Source organism: Lissotriton vulgaris, chromosome 5 (genome assembly GCF_964263255.1).
Source record: "Lissotriton vulgaris chromosome 5, aLisVul1.2, whole genome shotgun sequence".
Classification (NCBI taxonomy): domain Eukaryota; kingdom Metazoa; phylum Chordata; class Amphibia; order Caudata; family Salamandridae; genus Lissotriton; species Lissotriton vulgaris.
This window is the reverse complement of record NC_141693.1, coordinates 1,450,283,388-1,450,302,150: the sequence shown is the minus strand read 5'-3', so window position 1 is coordinate 1,450,302,150 and position 18,763 is coordinate 1,450,283,388. Positions and strand designations below refer to the sequence as shown.

The window sequence follows — 18,763 nt, the reverse complement described above, 5'->3', positions numbered from 1 at the left end:
AGTTCATTGTGCGGATGGTGTCTTCGGTGCTGATCGGGGTCCAGGCGTGAAGGATGGTGGTGGGGGGTGGTTGTTCGGTCACGGTGTGCGTTGGTTGGTTGTTGAAGCTGCTGTGTATGTCCGTGATCTTGTTGTGGAAGTATGAAGCGAGGGAGTTGCAGAGGTCTTGCGATGGGGTGACGTCGTTGTTTCCTGCGCTGGGGTTGGAAAGTTCTTTCACGATGTTAAAGAGTTCCTTGCAGTTGTGTGCGTTGTTGTCCAACCGGTCCTTAAATGCTGTTTTCTTGGCGGCGCGGATCAGCTGGTGGTGTTTCCGGGTGGCCAGTTTGTAGGAGGTCCTGTTGTCCGGTGTCGGTTCCCTTCTCCAGACTTTCTCGAGGGCTCGGCAGTTCTTCTTGGAGCTCTTGAGTTCGTCGGTGAACCATGGGGCCTTCTTGCTGCCGGGTCTGCTAGGCGGGGTCCTCAGAGGGGCGAGTTCGTCCGCGCAGTTGCTGATCCACTTCGTGAGGTTGTCGGCGGCCTGGCTGGGGTTCGCTGAGCAGGCAGGGGGGTGCTGACTCAGGGAGGTGGCGAGCTGGTCTGCTGTGATCTTGTTCCAGCTTCTGCGGGCGGCCTGTTGCTGGTGGTGGTGGGTCGTCGTTCTCTTGAAAGTGAAGTGGACGCAGCTGTGGTCCGTCCATTGAAGCTCTGTGGCGTGGCTGAACTCGATGTCTGTGCTGGAAGAGAAGACTGCGTCGAGTGTGTGTCCGGCGAGGTGGGTGGGGGTGGGCACCAGTTGCTTGAGTCCAAGGTTGGCGAGGTTGTCGAGCAGGGTGGTGGTGTTGTGGTCGTTGTTGTTTTCCAGATGGAAGTTGAGGTCTCCCAGGAGGATGTAGTCAGCGGAGGGGAGGGCATGCGGGCTGACGAAGTCGGCGATGTCTTCGCTGAATTGTGTGCGTGGTCCCGGGGGTCGGTAGATCAGGGTGCCTCTGAGGGTGGTGTTCGGGTTGGTGTGGATCTGGAAATGCAGGTGTTCGGCGGTTGTCAGGGTGTCGTCGGTGCTGGTCGTGAGACGGATGGTGTTCCTGTGGATGATGGCGATGCCTCCTCCCATCTGGTTGGCGTTTCGGTCCCTCCGGACGATCTTGTAGCCCTCTGGGATGGCGATGGCGATGTCGGGAGCTGAGGATGCGTTCATCCAGGTCTCCGTGAGGAAGGCAACGTCAGGGGCTGTGGCGTCTAGGAGGTTCCAGAGTTCGATGGCGTGTCTGTGGACGGAGCGGGTGTTGATCAGGATGCACTTGAGGTGGGTGCTGCTGGCGTTCGACTTGGTGGGTGCTGGTGCGAGGCAGGTCCGGGTGCAGGTGAACTTGCAGGCGTGGCAGCTGAAAGGTCCGTGGGTACGTCGTGGAGTGGCTTGGTGGCAGTCTGGAAGTCGGCCGGTGTTGAGAGCGGTGAGGGTGGCGGCGGCGTACGTCCGGCGGGTCGGTCGGGATCGTCGAGGTCCAGGGTTCCTGGCGCTGGTCGCGATCCGGTCGCGGACGGGCGCAGACGGGCTTACCTTTGGCGCGCCTTCGGCGCACAATCGGCGCGCCCGCTGCGCGTCAACGCTGCGCGTTCGCACGGTCGCCATTTAAGGCGAAGTGCGCGGGTGGGCGGAGCAGCTGGGAGGCGGGAGCGGGGAGGGTACAGAATACAAAAAAAGGGCGGGGAAAAGCGGCGTTTGGCGGGAAGGGAGGGCGGAGGGCGGCGGGCAACAAGGAAGGAAGGCAAAACACGGGGAAAACGAAATTTATGAGTGACACTTTTGCACGAGCTAAATCAAGCAATGAAAACAAGGGAAACATTTTAATATTGCAAATTACACCTATTTGAGGAACTAAGATGACCGTAAAAATTATAAAAAGTACTAGCAATGGAAGGGCAGTAATTTCTGAGAACGGCCTCGTAGTAATATTATTGAAGTAAAAGAGCTTGAGACGAAGAATAACACAGCTGCATACCCCAGACCGCTGCACACTGACACAGCAGGGATGGCCTTGCAGCTGAGCAGTAACTCTCACACTACAGCTCTCTCTGCCCCTCTCAAGCCTGCTCAGCAGTCCACTCAAGTTCTTGCAGGGCTGCTGGCGCCATGACAAGTAGCCCCTCTGCTGTGGTGTCTCTCTCCCACAACAGGTTAGGGATGCTGTCACATCCCGTCTCTTCTCCAGACAGAGACAAACGGCGTGGCTGGAGGTCTTCATTGATAAGGGTGAAATTCAAATACCTCCAGCCAGTCGATTATGTCCAGATGGAAGGAATGGGACAGCTGCAGTTAGCGAAAACATCCTGCGCCGAGCTGGAGACGCCAGACAAACTCTCAGCACAGACCAACGTAAGTGTGGTGCACGGCGGCTCTATGGGCAGGCGACAAGGGGAACATACAAAGTAATGTTTTCATATACATTGCCACCAGCCATAGTGAAAAGTTACGGCACATGCCCAAACCAGCTCTGCTTGACGATTGCACTGGTCCAGTAACATGAGGACGAGGTGATTTTAATCGTCAAGTGGCACTTCATAAACATTAGGTCAGATTGGAAAAGCGGCTGAACTGAATTTTGTGCAGACGGCAGTAGTGTGACTCTGCTGTGCAGCACGTCACACGCAAGTGTTAACGTTTCCTTGAGAGGCTGAATTAAATTACGAAGCAGGAGAAGATTGGTACAGTGATACTTACTTTATGCTAGCGAGCGCCATGACGGTGTGTGCAGGGCCAGCCGTAACAACTCCCCCTGGCACTGTCCCGGCCGGTTTGGGGCAGGCAGCGTCACGGTCCAGGATACTGGCCAACTCGCGCAGCCTTGCTCTTCATCACAGCTGCAATGGACTAGGGAAGCGGGTGGTTACCGGCTAAGGCTGAGCAGCCATAACCCCGGAACTCGCCCATACTGTGGGGGCTATCTTCCCCAACCCATTAACCTGGTATCCCAATAACATTAGCCAACCGAGAGTTGTTGTTGTGGTCGTTGTTGGCCGCAGGTTTTTTGGGATTATACACAAACTTAAACTGGTTATCCAATCACCGTTAGCATGAACAATGGTCACATTGTGTCATTTGCGAACTGCCATATCTGGGTCATAAATCATACATGTCATCATCATACTCATAAATCATATCTGGGGTCATAAATCATACATGTCATCATCATACTGTGCATATCATATTGTGGGTCATAAATCATACATGTCATCATTATATTGTGCAGATCATATTGTTGTACATTCAGTTCGTAAATGGCACGCCCAAAAACCAGTTCTTTTGTTAGTCCTTGGTAGTCCTCTTTGTCGTGTTACTTCTGGGACCACCGTTCGGTTGGTCACCCACGCGCTCTGCGTGTAGGGAGGGGTAGCTTCTCCAAGGAGTTAGGCCCCCAACTCGCTACCTTTTTGTGCCCTGCCGTCCGGCCGGGTCTGGGCCTTGAGTGCCGTCTCCGTTTGCTACTCCCCTCCTTGGCCCGGCCACCTCACCCTGCCGTGCGGCATCTCAAGATGAGTGGCCTACTTCCTACACACCGCCCTGTCGGTGTGTCTCCTTAGCCAACCATTGGACCAATTGTCTCCTTAGCCAACCATTGTACCAATTTCCGCCAATGCTTGTTTTGCTGTCCAGCACTGCGACATCTGCTGGTTCCTAGGTGTGGGTGGGTGGGTCCAGAAAATGCAGGTGCGCCGCCTCCCCCGCTCCACGAAGTTAGGAGCTAGCTGGGGGAGCGGTGCTTATATCCCCCCTTTCTCTCTTCCCGCCAACCAGGTGCTGCTCTTCCATTGGCGGGTTTGTACCTAGCAGGACACCCCCCCCCATTGGTCGTGGGTCTCTTGGTGCCACCGAAGTGTTCCCGCGAGAGGCGGTAAGCCTTGCTTGCTGCTTCTGGGCGCTTTTGGGCGCCCAGAACTGGTTCCCCCCACCGGGTTATGGCGCCGGCCCCTGAGCCTCCCTCCCCGTTAAGGGGGGGGGGGCGGCGGCCTCTGCAAAAGATGTGAAACCGTGGTGCGCTGGCAACGCGGGCGACTAGGCCCGCCTATTGTCAATTGGGAAAACAAAATCAAAACTAAAGACTCTTGTGACTAAGGTGATGTCATTACTGAAATTTAAATTGCGACATTATCGGATGTAACATTGTAGCTACTGCTGCTATCCCAGAGCTGAGCCAGCCCCCAATCCCGCCTCTAGCTGCAGAGCACATGCTGTCAGTGAAAGCTTTGCCTACTAGTGGAGGTGCTAAATAGCAGCTCTTAGGGAGACAGCTGAGGCGCTATGAATTCGTGACAATGCATTTCAGTGCAGTGATGCGCACCCACACTGAAATGCGTTAGTCTAACGCCTGTTGTGTGATACTTGGCAGGACTGTGTAACAAGAATCAATAATTTCTTGTTTCTTAACAAACTACAGCTGTTTGCACTGAAGAATCTGAACTGCTTTGCACTAGCATTTTTATAACATGCACTGTAAACATGCCGGTCTCTAAAGTGCAGGCCATGTTTTCTCTATTCACTGACCCGTTCCCCACCTTCCACACCCGCTATACATTCAGGTATGGAACGGCCCGAGGTTGCTAAAATTAAATAATGAAACTGCAAGGTTTTAGGATCAGATTACGATTTGGGTAAATAATGCTGTTTTTACTGCTTTTTTTGAATGTGTTATTTTTTGTTTCAAATGATGACTTATGCATATGTCGGATTTTTTTATGGCATTGCTCTGTTGTTTTGCGGCTTTAGCACTTGGTGCAGTCATTTCAGGCACTGACCTTGTGGGGTGGGGGTGCTGTGTTCAAAAGAATGTTTCGTTTTATAGCAGGTGCTACAGATTTCCTTGGGTGTCCAGCAGTGTCATGCAACAATAAAAGTACCAATTTAACTCTGGTGATTAATACTCCTGCTGGACAGAGAGTGGAGTTTTGTCTAGGGGCAGATTCAGCTCACCTTAAAGTAGAGCAAAGGGTTAATGTGCCTGCTTCAAAGACCTGTAACTTTCAGATCACATGACTGACTGTGAGTGAACAATGAGTAGGGTAGAGTTAGTTTCTTCCCAAACTTCTCTGTCCGTTTGAAAATGACCATTACAAAAGTCTGCCGCAGTTTAGGTAGGTGTCGACAGTTACTGTTGGAAAATCCCAAATGAATTTAACTAACATCAAGTAGCACATCACCACAAATAGTGGAATTCCCTTAAAATAGTTTTCCATTGTATTAGGCAAATGCAGGAATTAAGGCCAGCTGTACTTTGAAAGGCCTACTCAATGCTATGAATGTGGATCTAACATTGGGCCAGGAGCAGGCTAATGACATGTAAGCAATGGACCAACCTGTGAGTAGGTGATCTGTGCTTCCTGCTTGAATCAGCAGTGGTGCATTTTGCGCCTGCTGCAGGAGCCTGGGTTTTAACAGAAGCATTCACAAATAGCAACTATGCAATCTGACTTTAACACTACAAGCCTCAATAAAGCTCTTTCAATTTGTGTCGCTTTGGCAGAGTCCAAGATCGGAGAGACAGCTTTTGCTAACACATTCGAGCACCAAGATAACTGACCTTAGATGCTTTTATAAGATCCACAAACTGATGGAGGCTTCAGGCCATCACTCAAAGAACAGAAATCTTCACTAAACTACTGGAAACAGTTGACCTGTTTTCACCAGGATAGTTTGAACAAGATAAGTAACAGGTAGCTTGACCATGATAGACTAATATATAAAACATTCCAGAGATTTTTGAAGCAGCCACAAGACAAAGTAAATAAAAACATATAAGGATGTCCTAGAGTAAGGGATTGTGCAAAGCCCCTTCTACAGAGGCATGCATCCATATCTAAATGACATGGTGCTCTACTTGCCTGGTGGTAACTCTTGATGCTAAAACAAAGCCAGGATGTTATGCTAGAGATTGAAATTACAACTCTCACAACTAACATTAGCAAGCGCACAAATTGCTCATTAATGTCTGTTCAGTATCCAACTCGGCAGTAATCATTCGTTTTCTACAGCACTATAAAGCTCATCTTTCTGTCTTCCTAGAGGGACATCATACGAATTCTGCAGGCCATGGGCCAAACATATTTTGAGGACCGCTGTTCGGAACAACTTTGAATTTATGATCAATTTTCATCTCTTTCATGCCCTCTTTGGCCAGGCCACTGACAGTGGACAGACTCACTGGTCCAAATTCTATATGTGTTTACATCTAATATTTAGGGATAGTGAGGTGCGTTTTCAATATTGTAACACATCAGCAGTTCACTAATAGTACTGCAAATAATTTCTGTGACATATGAATATGTGAGGTTCTGCTTTGATCAAAATAATTAAACATGAGGGGCGTGGCCAAGATGGCGGCGGAGTAGGACGCCTTTCCGAGCCGCTCCGGCGCTGATCCAGCAAAAGCATCTAACAGCACGGTCCCGAGGGAGCGGCCCGCTTCAAAAGTGGTGTGGAAGTCTCCTTGGCGTGGCGGAGTGGTTTGGTGCCGTCGGTGGGGCGAAGAAACTCTGAGATCGCCCACGAGACCGACTGAACTCCGCGGCCTGCGCAACCCCGGCCTCTCTTGATCTCGACGGCCGGTGTAGGAGGAGGGCGGAGCTCCTGGAAACCCGCCTGGAGTCCCCGGAGCTGGCGGAAGGTGGAGAGTCGCGTTGACTCGGCGAAGCGGAGGGTTTTGCTACGGAGGTGGCTGGGAGCCCCCTGACTTGTGAGGAGCAGCAGAACGCGGGGCTTGGCTGAGAAGGCTCCGCGGCGGCCGGCGGTGGTCGACGAGAGGTGGCCCGAGACATCTCAACGCCGATGGCGGTGAACCTGGGCGGTAGTGGCTGCCCTGGCCGAGGCCGGTAGTGGTGAGCAGTGCCAGAACAGCGGATCCCGGTGACGCCCGGGCCACGCGTGTGGGACGGAAGCAGTTTGGGGGATAGCGACGGCACCCGTGCGAGGCCGCCATTGGACTCCTGCTTATCCACTGGCCTGAGCTTTGCCCCGTGCACCTGTGACGCCAAAGTCCCAAGCTGCTGTACATGCTGTGAACGTCGTATCAGTCATATCGGTCATATCAGGGGTGCGGTGGACTATAGTTTCAGGCCGGGCACTTGAGATCGCAGGCCGAGCGACAGGACCCGCCATCTTGTTTGGCCACGTGGCGCTCGGGTGGAGCGTTGCCTGCCGCCATGTCTAACGCGCAGCGCAAAGGGCGCCTGGGGAAAGATGGCACTTCGAAATCCTCCCAACAACCGGCGTCCCCTGGAGCTAGTGGGTCGTCGAAGCAGTCGGATGATGAAGCGCCGGCAACGAAAGCTTTCATGACTGAACTCTTTGCCTCCATTAAGGAGGATATCTCCGAGCTCCGAGCGCAATTGGCTTCTGACCTACGGGAGGTGCGGAGAGATGTGGACGGTTTGGGTGAGAGAGTGGCGACCCTGGAAGACCATGATCTGAGTATGGCCAACGACGTGCACTTGCTGCAGCAGGATATCATTCGCCTCACCGAGCAGAACCTGGACTTACAGACGCACACGGAGGATTTGGAAAACCGTTCCCGCAGGAATAACATTCGTATCCGGGCGTTGCCCTGGGATGGTGAGGCAGGGGACCTGCGTGGTTATGTCCAGGAACTATTCCTCCAAATACTGGATGAGGAGGATACACGGGAAATCCAAATGGACAGAGTGCATAGAGTGGGGCTGCCCAGGCGCGGGGGGGGGGCCCCCCCCGATATCCTTGTGTGCGTCCATGATTTCCAGGTGAAGGAGAGGATTCTCCGCAAGGCCAGAACACTCACGTCGTTGCAATTTAGGGACCACCACCCCCAACTGTACCAGGATCTGGCGGCCTCCACCCTGCGGAAAAGAAGGGAGTTCCGCCCAGTGACTGCCTTTCTGAAAGAACGGGGCATCGCTTATTCCTGGGGGCATCCCTTCCGGATCATCTTTCGGTGGCAGAATCATCTCGCACAAATCCGCACGCTTCAGGCGGCAAAAGACCTTCTGGGCCTGGAGGATGTGCCGCCCTCGCAGGACACAGCTGCTTCTCCATCCCGGAGGCGCCACCGCTCGTCTTCCTGGCATAGGGTGGGCGCTTCGCCTGACCGGCGGTGGCCGGACCTCGCTACCAGCCTGCAAGAGCGGGGCAACGCTGTGGCATCGGTGGCCTCGGCCACGCTGGCTGATACGCAACAAAGCTCCGGAGCGGCGTGACCTCCTTTTCATTGATGGATCGGCGCTGGAGGGGTCCGGGCCTTCTGGTCTGGGGGTATGAATGTACTCTTGGAGGAGACACCCTCGACTGTGGCCATGGGGGATAGTGTATTGGTCCCCCCGGCCTGCTTCCTGGAAGGAAGGCCTCTTACGGACTCCGGCCTTCTGGACACGATGAGTACTGTAATTGCTTTCATATTTTTGCTTTTGCTCTTGTTTTTGGTTGTGTTTCAACTGGGGGAGGGGTGGGAGTTGGGGAGTTTGGGGTGTGCAGTGGGGACCCGTGACGGTTGGATTGGGGAGCTGGTTGATGTGTGGCTGCGGATGTGTGGGTACAACGACGTTGTAGATATCACTGCACTGGGTGGCTGGCGAGTGTTGGACGTCTTTTGTATGAGTGTTGGCCTAGTTGTGGGGAGGGGGACGCCTGGAGGGATGAGAGCAGTTTCAGGGTACGTCTTTTGTTATGCCGATTAGCATAGGGACATGGAATATTAAGGGCATGAATTCGCCACAGAAGCGGCAGAAGGTTTTGAAGTATATAGTGGACCACCACCTTGACATTGTTGGGTTGCAAGAAACCCACATGGCGCGGAAAGATGAGCTGCGGCTCCGCGATAGGGCCTATCCCATTATTTATAGATCTTCCGCTGCTACGAAACACAGGGGGGTGGCACTCCTTTTCCGGGCTGCGCTGCACTTTCAGCCTGTGGAGGTCCGTCACGATAAGGAGGGCCGTTGGTTGATGGTCAAAGGGCTCATACAAGGTCGACTGTGCACCTTCGTGGTGGTGTATTTACCCAATGTTGGTCAAAATAAGTACTTGCAGGATTTGTTGGTGAAGGTGGGGGACTTTGCGGAAGGTCACTTATTCCTGTTGGGGGATTTCAATCTGGTGTGGGACAGAGATCTGGATAGCTCAGGGGGACATAGGGCGGGTACGGGAGTGTTTTCTGATTCGGCACAGCAAGGGGTGGGGGAGCTGGGACTAGTTGATGGCTGGCGATTTTTCCACCCTACCACGAAAGATTACATATTTTTCTCCCACGTGCATCATTCCTACTCCCGTTTAGATTTCATTTTCCTTAGCCAGTCCCTACGCGGGGACGTGTTGGATGCCGCCATTCTTCCAATCTCGGTATCGGACCACAGTCTCTTGGTGCTTACTCTGCGTTGGTCACCACCTGATGCATCGCATCGGAAGTGGTATTTCCCGGCGTCGGTGGTCAGGGACGATGTATCTAATCCGGCATTAGGCCTCGCTATCCGAGAATTCTTCGACCTCAATCCCCCGTCGGACACTTCACTGTCGACCACGTGGGACGCCTTTAAGGCTACGATCAGGGGCACATGCCTGGGACTCAACTCGCAGATTAACGCGTTGCGGAGGAAGGAGCGCGAGGCACTGGAGGCTGAGGTGGTCGAGCTCGAACGAGCTCACAAACTCAACCCCTCGAGAGTGACTCTTCGCCCGTTGACGGCAGTGAGGGGCAAACTGAAAGCACACTATGCCAATAGGGCCGAGCTTACGCTTCTGCGGCTGGGGCGTTATTCGTACTCTTGCGGCAACAAGGTTGGTAGACACTTAGCGCGACAATTGCGGGACAGGAGGGAGCGGTAATACATAGGAGGGATCAGAGACGCCGCAGGAGTGTTGCACCATCGGGATGGAGCGAAGGCGGACATTTTTGGGCGCTTTTATGCCGAGTTGTATACGGGCGACGCCCTGGATGCGGAGTCTCAGCGGGAGTACCTACAGCATTTGCCATTGCCTCGAGTGTCTACGGAATGGAACGCGCTGTTAGAAGCACCGATATCGAGGGAAGAGGTTCTCTCCGCCATCAAAAATTTGAAATTACACAAGGCCCCGGGTCCGGATGGTTACACTGCGGTCTTCTACAAGACGTACGCTAATGAATTGTGTGACTTTCTGGTTACCCTCTTTAATGATATGGCGACGTCCGGGATGAATGCGGGGACCCTGGCGGAGGCGGTGATTACGGTTTTGCCGAAACCTGGGAAGGACCCGGAGCGTTGTGCTTCGTTTCGTCCCATAGCCTTGCTTAACATTGACGCAAAGCTGTACTCGGCGATTCTGGCTGCCCGCCTACAAGATCTGCTGCCGGCAATCATACACCCAGACCAATCTGGCTTTATTAAGGGTCGCCAGACCCATGATAATACCCGTAGAGTGGTTCACCTCATTGAAAAAGCGGACAGGTTCCGCATTCCGGCTGTGTTGGTGGGCCCGGACGCGGAGAAGGCCTTCGACCGCGTGGATTGGGGCTTTCTGTTTAATACGCTGCGAGCCTTCGGCTTCTCTGATAAATTCATTACCATGGTGCAGGCAAACTTTTGCAGCCCGCGCTCGAGGGTAGCGGTGAATAGCCACCTGTCGGCCTTTTTCGCACACTCGCGGGGCACCAGACAGGGGTGTCCCCTCTCCCCCTTGTTATTCGCGCTCAGCATTGAGCCCCTGGCGATGGCGGTGAGGGAACACGAAGGGGTGAAGGGCATACCGTTCACGGGAGAACAACACAAGATCTCTCTCTTCGCGGACGACGTCCTGCTCTCGGTGGCTGATCCGGCTGGGTCTCTGCCCTGTGTTAGGGACATTTTGCTTGAATTTGAGGGCGTGGCTGGATTTAAAGTAAATTATGGCAAGTCTTACATTTTGAATTTGACTCTGTCGCAGGCTGATGTTGCTCAGGTGCGGGCGTTGACGCCGTTGGCTTGGGCTTCGGGCTCGATTGTCTATTTGGGAGTTCACCTGACTCCAACGGTGGGTAAGTTATTCGCGGCCAACTTGCCGCCCCTCTTAGCAAAGACCCGGGCGGAACTGGAGAGGTGGAAACCCAAATTCCTGTCCTGGTTAGGTAGGGTGCATGCGGTTAAAATGGTCCTTCTCCCCAAATATTTGTACCTATTCCAAGCCTTGCCCATTCAAAACGATGGTATTGAAATTTGTCTGGCAAGGGGGCCGAGCGCGCCTGTCCTTCGCGGTTCTTCGCCGACCTCGTTCGGAAGGAGGGGTTGGTCTCCCAGACCTGCGCCTTTATTATAAGGCTGCCCAATTGAGGGTCATGGTGGAATGGTCGCAGCAGTTCTCTGAAAAGCACTGGCTGCATATGGACCGAAGCGTGGCGGGTCGGTCCATCTGGGATTTAGCCTGGAAGCCGAAGAAAGATCGCCCCATGAATGCTTACATCAGTACCCCCACGGGCACTACGCTGAAGGTGTGGGACACCCTGGCTGGCGATGAGCGATGGACGACCTTCCCATCTCCGTTCACACCGTTGCATTTCAACCCGGCCTTCCCGCCGGCGCTTGCCGAGGGGCCCTTTGACGCGTGGAGGGAAGGTGGTTGCAGGGCGTTGCTTCACTTGTTTCACGGCTCTGATCCTTTGACCTTTGCTAATTGCATGCGGGACTACCAGGTGCCACAAACTGATAGATACAGGCATGTCCAACTGCTGCATTGGGCCACATCGTCTGGAGTGCTGGTGGCAGCCACGAGGACCCCCTCGAAATTTGAGGCTTTTTTGCTTAGGACATCCACCATGAGGGGAGCTATATCCTTCCTATATCAGCTGCTGCTTCAATCTGAATTGTCTCCTAGGCCACGTTATATGGAGCAGTGGGAGGAGATGGTGGGGAGGGACATCGCCGATGCTGAATGGTCAGCGCTGTGGAGAGATATGACCCAATTCAATCATTCGATCCATTTACGGGAGGCTCACTTAAAGACTCTCACGCAGTGGTATATGGTTCCGGCTCGGCTCCATCGTATCTACCCGGCTACTTTGGACAGGTGCTGGAGGGGATGTGGTCTTCTGGGGGACTTCCGCCACATTTGGTGGGATTGCCCAATAATCAGGCCGTTCTGGGATGAAATTCTTTCCCATATCAAGGATATCCTTCGATACCCTATTGAGAACTCTTTGGCCTTTGTGCTCCTGGGCCTGCGGGACCCCGGTCTTGAGCACCAGATGCGCGCGGATAAGAAAATTCTATGGCTGTGCTTGGGGGCAGCCAAGCTTACGCTGGCGGCGCCTTGGAAACGGAAGGAGGCACCGGCGATTTCCCTTTGGCACGCGAGACTCTGGAGACTTCTGAGCCTGGAAAGAATGGCGGACATCTTCCTCGGTAATTACAAGAACTTTAAGCACGTGTGGGGCCCCTTGGTAACCTTCCTATCTACTGGCCTACCTTCAGCGGTTTGCCCAGCATCATTAAGATCCTTACACCTCTTCCAACTTTAGTGTGCCTGCTGAATGAATGTGGTATGTTTGTGTTGCCGTCAAGCGAGGGGGGCGGGGGGCGGGGGGGGACGGAGACTGGGGAGTTGTGTTCTCCTTTCTCTTCAATGCTGCCACCGGGGTTCCTCATTTCAACGATTGGTGCATCTTGGTGAGCCTTGGAATGCTCGAAGACCTGCTTGAAGGGACAATTTGATTTCGCGAGACTCGGCTCCTAAGGGGCATCGTTTATGGTTTTTCTTTTTCTACAGGTGCTCGGACTCATTGCCTGATTTCTCTTTTAGCGTTGTGGCATTATCACCGTCTTAAATTGCTTCATTTCCCACTGTGTGGGATCATGTATGACGCCCCGGTGCGGCTTATTATGTTTTCTTGTTCTTTGTACATTGCAAAATAAAAAAAATTACAAAAAAACAAATAAATAATGAAACATAAACACATCATTTCTCTGCAAAATGTCTGTTTCAAATCCAGTTTTCCTTTCATTTATTTTGAATAGGGGTGATGTGTGAGAATCCATTACAATCTGTGTACGAAATATTCAGGGTCACTAGAGCACGACTCGTCAGAACCAAGCTGGCTCTCTCAGGGGGCCCCCTGAAAAATTGGGGTGCTGGGCCAGAGTCCACTTTGCCTATGGGTTAAAACGTCTCGTAGTAGATCTATAAAAAATTAAATGGATGTGAGATAATGTTCAATATATTTTCACTTAATATCATGCTAAATGTATACAAGAACTACATTTTATCTTTCCTTTCTCAGGTTTGCTGAGTAATATTGACATATACCACCTGCGGCTCTTGAATGTCCAACCAATAGCATGCTTTGCATTATGTGGCTTGTCAGCCATGTTCCAACATTTCAGTCATCAAGTGCAGACTGTGAACCAGAATTCAGTCACTTGAACACTATCAAGTCTAAATCAAGAACTAGACTGGAGGAGAATCACTTGGTTATGCTGATGATGACAAAGGCCTATCTCCTAGATAGCAATGTTGACCGTGATATAATTTATGAGCACTGGAAGAATGGCATGGACCAACGAAAGAAGCAAATGTGTCACACATCTAGTGATGGCACTTGACTTGTCTGAGCCACCCTTTCCCACAGTCTGTTTTGCCTAGATGGGCACATTTCACACACTTCCTCTTACCAAAGACATTTATCAATACGTTGTAGATCAAAATGTAACTGTGTTATGTAATTGCCAACTTGCTAAATATATATTCTCTTGCATAGTCTTCCAGCAATCCCCCACCAAATGATCAGTGCTCCAATGAAGAATATTCAGTAAAATCTTATAATTGGGCTCCCTTCTGAGTCTTGTCCTATTTTTTAAGCCCGGGGTATAGGTGCATCTAGAATAAACAATTAATGTTATGATGATCTGTCTCCACAGTGCAAAACTGTCACAAGACCCTGTTAATTAGAGCTATATGTGTGAAATGCACTTGTTCTCTATCTCATTGCAAACAAAAGTTTTGAGTGTTAATTGCCATGGATTTATATACTCGCAGGCTGCACTTGCATGCTTGGCGCACACAGCCTTGGCTGCAGCGCACAGAGATCCTGCACTGCCGCACACAGAGGGAAAATATTAGAGGGAACATTGGTTACAAATGGAAAAATCCAGATGTAAAGTGCTGGAAAAAAACTGGTGCAAATCTCAGCTAGATAGCAAATGATCTAACTTCAAACTGGCTCTCGCAAATGATCTAACTTCAAACTGGCTCTCGCTGCCTATCACAAGAATTTAAAAATAGCACGGAAAACCCGCGTCATATTAACCCCTTGGGCGCGGCCACAATTCTGCGCCTGTGCGGCGTTTTTCAAAGTGGGCGGGTTTATGACTGCCCCCAGCCATCATCAGCACACGAGCCCCGTGATGCATGACGGCTGGGGGCCGTCATCAGCATCGAAGGGGTTAAAACTGAACCAAGCCAGAAACTCAACAAAGGAACTATATAAAGTCCTTAACTCCTTTACTAAGCCCACAGCTTGCGCACAACAGACCATCCCCTCTCAAGAACTGTGTGACAACATAGCTCTGTACCTGGAGGATAAAATTAATTTGATCTATAATTAATTTCCTCAAAACCTCTGTCACATGTAGCCGACAGACTCTAGTTCTCAAACGGTTAAGGACTTATCTGCAGGCCTGGCTGGTTTTAAAGGTATTCAGATATCTCAGGTGGAAGCCATGCTTAGTACGGCAAAATCCGTCTCTCCTCTAGATGTTTTGCCAGCACATAAATATGCTCTGCTTGCTCCTCTTCAAGCCGCCCCAATTACTGAGATTCTGAACACCTCTTTAAGCGAAGGTATTCTGCCTCTTGACTGGAAGTCCGCTCAAGTACTTCCTATTAAGAAGAAAGATCAACTGCCTGCTGATGTGCTCTCAAATTACCGCCCCATTTCACTCCTCCCATTGATGAGTAAAATGGCAGAGAGTTATATTAACGCTCAGTTAATGGACTATCTCGACAAACACAACATTCTTGACCCCTCACAGTCTGGGTTTAGACCCAAACACCTTTTGGGGTTACGGATCATATTAAAATGGCATTGGATGCTAATAAAGCAGTGATACTGGTCTTATTGGACCTGACAGCAGGGACAAGCACTTAGTTGGCTGGTCAGTTTCCTAGACCAACGCACTCAGACCATCAACCTTGGTCTAAATCCTGAAACTAACTAAGGGGGTGCCCCAAGGCTCTTGTTTGAGCCCAACTTTGTTTAATATCTATGCCCTTCCTGCCAAGGTTATAAGGGAGTATGGTTTCACTCCTTTTTCTTACGCTGACAATTCCCAATTGCTCCTGTTCTTTGATAAGAACTCTGAGTCTATTGATCAGCGTTTTACTAAGGTCTTGTTAGCTATATTAGAGTGGATGACGAACCACTGTCTGCAACTAAATGGGTATAATCAGTTGGAGGAGGGAGAGAGAGATCGGATCCTTTCAGTCTCCATTCAGTTATTTATAATCAATTAAGGGAAAGGATCACTAGTCCTGCGCGAACCAAGGTCTGCAGGTAGGTATCTGGGTGTCTCCCAATAAAAAGACCCTCATACACGTGTTTTTTTGATTACTCGTAGCGGTATATGATGTGTCCCCGCTTCTTTTAACACGTGAGTGCGTAATCCTTGGGTCAGTTCTTTTGTGTGCACCCTCCGCCAGATGGCTTTACCTTTGGTTAAGGCAGTAGTGATCGTGGAAAAGTGGGAAAGTGAGTGGGAAGGTGGTGATATATTAAAAATTGCCCGGACAGCCAATAAGTGGACTTTAATGAGTCTGGATTCGGACAATTGTAAAATTAGTTTGTGCAGCTATGGAATTGGTTATGGATTCTAGCGCACTCAGATAGTTTGGTAAAAAGCGGTCGACATGTTTCAGCCTTGGTTGATAATTGGTCAGTAGGCTTTCTTCAGGACCTATAAGTGGTAAAGTGAATAGAAGTGAAAGAATAGGTAAAATTATAACCTGATTCTTCGGGTGGTAGAAGGTCGCATTGTACCTGTAAAGAAAGAGAAATGTGCACACGACAACAAATAGGGGAAAGGGGGGGGGGAAGACACACGATTATGTACAATTGTACAATCTCAAAATCACTCGATTTTGAAAAGAAACTAAAAAATGGCAATACTTTGCGCAGAATCACGTTCATTTCAGGCGTCAACTCTCCCATTCTCATGCTACAGCGAAGGAAAGTGATTTTGCTATACTGTAGTGCGGTGCCCTTAGTTTTAGTTGTCTTAGTGTCATAGTGGCCTCCACAGTGCTCATACATTGTGTAATGACATGCTTGGATTAGGAAGAGCAGGTGATCGTGATGTGTTCACTTGTGTGGGGTCATTATGTTGGACAAATACAGCAGTGTTTTTACATTGGTCTTTGTGATATGCTCACCGCTTAGAAAGACCGCAATGACGTGTTTTTCATGTGACAGTGATCTGTTTGGTATGGGGCATTCTTAATTTTGCATTTCTCTTTTAATCCCTTTAGACTGTGCCTATGAGAGCATGCTTAGCGGGAATTGAGCCAGATGTAAAGTGCTCCCTTGATTTTCGTATTGTTATCGAACTCTCATTAGTTAGAAGAGTTGGGTGCAAAGTCACGTAATAGCTTATGGATTCGTATTAAAGCCTACCTCTACGGGTTGAAGATTTTTGCTTCATCAGGGAAGGGGCGTACAGAGGGAGGTAATGCTGTAGGGGGTAAAGAAGTCAGCCTTAATTAAGGAGGAGTTTACTTGCGATTTTGGTCTCCGAGTATCGGGCGGTTCTGCTTCATACCTCAAGCCTTCGCCTCTGTTCTTGCAGCATGTGCTGTCTCTGCCACTCTTCACCCGGAAATGGTGACGGGTGTGAATCCGGTTGCTTTTACTACCGATTCATAGAAATAGGAGAAATATGTACGTTGTGACTGTAAGGGCAATGGAATATTGCGATATATATAAAAATATTTCGAAAACAGTTGAGAAATGATTTCTGAAGCCTCATTGCATCGAAATGTGTGTGTCAAATATATGGAAAGGGTAGAGTTATTACATGCCTTTAATTTTTTTCGGAGATGAATTTAGGGGTTGGTTAGTATATGGAATTGTTAAACCTTGATAGTAAAGGGCTTCATTCCATATAGCACTGGAGGATATCTTTGACATTATGAGTGTTCATGATTTTAAGGGCATTGAGTTTGCACTCTTGTGATTGGTAGTATACAGTATAGAAGGAAGTCAATGTTTGCTGTGGGGGCGAAGTAGCTATTAGATATGCCACAGTTAATTTACATAGTTTCGATCATTTATTGAGGGATAGCCATGGAATGGAATCGTTGAGGCCGGTAGTATCTGTCTTTAGTCTGTGCACCAAACGTTGCTCTTTTTCGAACAGGATTTTAGCTGCATTTCTGTCTATAATGTCCAAGGTCTCAAGGATGACCCACTGTAGGTCATTCACAGTGTGACCTAATTCTTTGTAGTGGGTGGACATATTGGTGCTGGTTCTTTTGCAGTTCACATTGCTGCGGTGCTCATATAGTCGTTGTTTTATTTTCCGACAGGACATGCCGATGTACCTCATCTGACATGGGCAGGTTATCATGTAGATAACATGGCTTCAACCCGTAGAGGTAGGCTTTAATACGAATCCATAAGCTATTACGTGACTTTGCACCCAACTCTTCTAACTAATGAGAGTTCAATAACAATACGAAAATCAAGGGAGCACTTTACATCGGGCTCAATTCCCGCTAAGCATGCTCTCATAGGCACGGTCTAAAGGGATTAAAAGAGAAATGCAAATTACGAATGCCCCATACCAAACAGATCACTGTCACATGACAAACACGTCATTGCGGTCTTTCTAAACGGTGAGCATATCACCAAGACCAATGTAAAAACACCGCTGTATTTATCCAACATAATGACCCCACACAAGTGAACACATCACAATCACCTGCTCTTCCGATACCAAGCATGTCATTACACAATGTATGAGCACTGTGGAGGCCACTATGACACTAAGACAACTAAAACTAAGGACACTGCACTACAGTATAGCAAAATCACTTTCCTTCGCTGTAGCATGAGAATGGGAGAGTTGACGCCTGAAATGAACGTGATTCTGCACAAAGTATTGCCATTTTTTAGTTTCTTTTCAAAATCGAGTGATTTTGAGATTGTACAATTGTACATAATTGTGTGTCTCCCCCCCCTTCCCCTATTTCTCTTTCTTTACAGGTACAATGCGACCTTCTACCACCCGAAGAATCAGGTTATAATTTTACCTATTCTTTCACTTCTATTCACTTTACCACTTACTGGTCCTGAAGAAAGCCTACTGACCAATTATCAACCAAGGCTGAAACATGTCGACCGCTTTTTACCAAACTATCTGAGTGCGCTAGAATCCATAACCAATTCCATAGCTGCACAAACTAATTTTACAATTGTCCGAATCCAGACTCATTAAAGTCCACTTACTGGCTGTCCGGGCAATTTTTAATATATCACCTCCTCCCCACTCACTTTCCCACTTTTCCACGATCACTACTGCCTTAACCAAAGGTAAAGCCTCCTGGCGGAGGGTGCACACAAAAGAACTGACCCAAGGATTACGCACTCACGCGTTAAAAGAAGCGGGGACACATCATATACCGCTACGAGTAATCAAAAAAACACGTGTATGAGGGTCTTTTTATTGGGAGACACCCAGATACCTACCTGCAGACCTTGGTTCCTGCAACTAAATGCGTCCAAGACATAAATATTGTTGTTTGGTCAGCCCAGAATTTCTGGTCCCCTCG

General features: G+C 49.8%; 1 protein-coding gene across 7 annotated transcripts in view; it reads left to right on the top strand.

Annotated features, from left to right (window-relative positions):
- Positions 1 to 18,763, top strand: part of LOC147712726 (membrane cofactor protein-like) — a 629,516-nt gene that overhangs the window by 463,413 nt on the left and 147,340 nt on the right. The window lies entirely within an intron of this gene.